Consider the following 3,667-nt stretch of genomic DNA (forward strand, 5'->3'; position numbering starts at 1 on the left):
CAGAATGGAATTTTTAAATTCTCAAGCACCTCTTAAAAAGTGCACAAACTTTATCTGATTATCATCATTTTGTACATGGTATATCTATCATTTAGATAGATGAGTAAACAAAGTTGATGAACTTGGATTCTTCTATGACCACATAGATTATCTTTACTACATCTGTGCTTTAATAACATAAAACAGGAGCTGGTAATCATTTTGGGAAAAAAAAAAACAGGCCATAAATATTTTCAGCTCATATGATCATTTATTTGTTGCAGCTACTTAACCTGGTTTCTACTGTTACATACACAATTTGTAAGCAAATCAGCATGACCGTATTTGAATAAAACTTTATTTAAAAAAACAATTTGGGGGGCTGGTGAGATGGCTCAGTGGGTAAGAGCACCAACTGCTCTTCCAACGGTCCTGAGTTCAAATCCCAGCAACCACCTAGTGGCTCATAACCACTCATAATGAGATCTGACACCCTCTTCTGGGACATCTGAAGACAGCTACAGTGTACTTATTTATGTAACAATAAATAAATATTTGAGCCGGAGTGAGTAGGGACTGAGCAAGCAGGGTCTACTGGAGAGAGCGGGGCTGAATAGAGTGAGCAGAAGTCCTAAAAGTCAATTCCCAACAACCAGATGAAGGCTTACAACTATCTGTACAGCTACAGTGTGTACTCATATACATAAAATAAATAAAGCTTTAAAAAACCAAACAAACAAAAAAACAATTTGGCAATAAAAACACCATTTTCCCATAGAAAATACTTTCTTATAATGTTTTCTTTTAGCCCTTAAACAGCTTCTAAACTGAGCCAGATGCACTCAGTTAGGGTTATATACTCAAATCTCCAGTGACAACTGCCTGTAATTGCAGCCCTGTTACCAGCTTGGACTATGATTGCCTTTGAATTTGCTTTCCTCAACTCTAGCGTCCAACTACTCTGTGTCCACAACTGTGACGCCATAAGCACAACAGTGACTCACAGGTACAAGGCACAGCTGATGTTTCTCTTCCCCTTAACACCTCATAGCATCCCTACTAAGCTGTACCACCTCATAGCAGCCCTACTAAGCTTTACCACCTCATAGCAGCCCCTACTAAGCTTTTAACTGTTGATTCACTGATGGCCTGTTTGAGAGAGTCTGCAGTCTGCCTGGGGACGCTGCCGAGTAACAGAGGCGGAGGAGGACACAGGGAACAGTGCCAGCAGAGAAGAGCAGAGAGTCGCAGGAGCAGCCGGAGTCACTGCAGGACTGAAGAAATCACACAGAGCTCCGTGTGCCTGCATCTTCCATCAAGTCAGGACTTCTTCACAAACAGCAGCAGCTGGGCCAAGGCTGGATGTCCCATGGCTACTCCACTAGAGCCATGGTAAAGATAAACCTCTCTTAATCTCCATTTCTGTGGAGGCCTGGATGAGCAAGCCCCTTAAAATGATCCATATCTGCTAGAATAAATCCATCATAGTGTTTCCTCACAGTGGAATGCCTGATAGCAATGAGAATGGGCATTCTATAACCATATACAACAATAGGAGTAGTAGATGGCTTAGTGACAAAATATACTAAAACATAATATCATACATACACACATACATACACACACACACTAAACAAAAGAAAAATGTATTTATGCTGCTACAAATCAAGGGAGCAATATAGTTCTACTAAATGGGAGAATTTTTTTTAATCTGAGTGCTAGTCATACACGTATATTTCGTTTGCAATGTTACCTTGAACTAAGTATTTATTTATTTTTTTAAGATTTATTTATTTTTATTTATTTATGTATGAGTACACTGTAGCTGTCTTCAGACACTAGAAGAGTGCATCGGGCCCCATTACAGATGGTCCCGAGCCACCATGCGGTTGCTGGGAATTGAACTCAGAACCTCTGGAAAAGCAATCAGTGCTCTTAACCACTGAGCCATCTCTCCAGCCCTGAGCTAAGTATTCATAATGCATGTAGTTATTAAAATCCTGGAATTCAGAACAGCCAATAGCTACCCTGCAAGAGATAATGATTCCTGTAATCAGCTCTGGTGCTTAATGACTTGTAAGTACAATCACTATAGAATTATAAAGTTCAACCAGCCTTGCAGTAAAATTTCTAGCTTGGAATCACTTCTAGCCGCTTTGGTGTTAACTTTAACATTGTTAAGTTCAATTTTACATGACTATTCATGATCTTTCCATGTTCTTCTACAGATGTGGTTTTTTTTCCTTAAATTACCAACATTTGATCACGCAGATCACAGAGACTGGCTTACTCACCAAGGCTCATCGGGAGGAGGGGTGTTACCATCTGACCCATTCATCCAACCAACCAAATGGTAGCCAAGGTGGATGGGCAGCTTACAGGAAAAGAGTTAAGCACGGGATGTCTGTCTAATGCAGGGCCAACACCACTCCTCTCTATACACGTGGTTCTTGTCAGCCCAATTCAGACTGCTTAGCTGCCCAGTAGTTAGCTGTAGTTAAAATCTTTTTATTTCTGTAAATTATGAAAGGAAACAATTTCTGTTACACTCTTGTGTTTACTTATGTGATCTGGTGTCACATAATTTATGAGTGTTCTGAAGTGTGACTCATGGGAGACTATTATTATTTTTAGAAGCCCTAAACATTTAGGAGAAAATGCCATGATATTTGTAACATATTCCCATGTGTTTCAACAAAAATAATCAAAATATTTTTTAAGGGGACAAACCTACCCAAACAGGGGAAAAAAAAAAAAACTAACAAAACACTAACAACATTCAACTGTGGGTGCTGGGACACCTTCCGTTCAGTCCACTCTTCAGCTGGGCACACCTTCCGTTCCGTCCAGTCTTCAGCTGGGCACACCTTCCGTTCTGTCCACTCTTCAGCTGGGCACACCTTCCGTTCCATCCACTCTTCAGCTGAGCACACCTTCCGTTCCGTCCACTCTTCAGCTGGGCACACCTTCCGTTCCGTCCAGTCTGCAGCTGGGCACACCTTCTGTTCTGTCCAGTCTTCAGCTGGGCACACCTTCCGTTCTGTCCACTCTTCAGCTGGGCACACCTTCCGCTCCGTCCACTCTTCAGCTGGGCACACCTTCCGCTCCGTCCACTCTTCAGCTGGGCACACCTTCCGCTCCGTCCAGTCTGCAGCTGGGCATACCTTCCGTTCTGTCCAGTCTGCAGCTGGGCACACCTTCCGTTCTGTCCACTCTTCAGCTGGGCACACCTTCCGCTCCGTCCAGTCTGCAGCTGGGCACACCTTCCGTTCTGTCCACTCTTCAGCTGGGCACACCTTCCGCTCCATCCACTCTTCAGCAGGCCTGAGAATATTTCCTAGGACAAAGCTGCGGACAATGTCTACTCACCTTCGGAGTGCGTGGCTACCTTCTAAATAGAATCAAATGGCGAGATCTGTCCTAGGGCCCCGCTCACCCTGCCTTCACTCTGCAAGCAAGAGCAAGCGATGTGTTAGCCTCAAGGAACTGTATGAAGGTAATGTCCTTTCAGTGGATGTACTTAATATATGGCAAGTCTTGAGATGAAAATATTACTATAACTTAAAAAAAACAGGGGGAAATATGAAGAAAAGATCCCATATTGACTATGGGAAATTGCAGCCTCCCTCACCCTAGCTTGGAATCCAGCAACCTCACCGTGAACTTTTTTTTTTTTTTTTTTTTTTTT

General features: G+C 42.7%; 1 protein-coding gene across 6 annotated transcripts in view; it reads right to left on the reverse strand.

Moving 5' to 3' along the window:
• Positions 1-3,667, reverse strand: part of Sgms1 (sphingomyelin synthase 1) — a 266,886-nt gene that overhangs the window by 227,791 nt on the left and 35,428 nt on the right. For 3 of the 6 annotated variants that reach the window (XM_031390092.1, XM_031390094.1, XM_031390090.1), the window contains exon 2: positions 3,349-3,427. The exons of the other annotated variants lie outside the window; for them this stretch is intronic. The gene's annotated coding sequence lies outside the window, so the exon portion shown is untranslated. The remainder of the gene's footprint in view (positions 1-3,348; positions 3,428-3,667) is intronic. 6 annotated transcript variants of the gene reach the window in all.

This window comes from Mastomys coucha, unplaced genomic scaffold (assembly GCF_008632895.1).
Source record: "Mastomys coucha isolate ucsf_1 unplaced genomic scaffold, UCSF_Mcou_1 pScaffold21, whole genome shotgun sequence".
NCBI classification, from domain to species: Eukaryota; Metazoa; Chordata; class Mammalia; order Rodentia; family Muridae; genus Mastomys; species Mastomys coucha.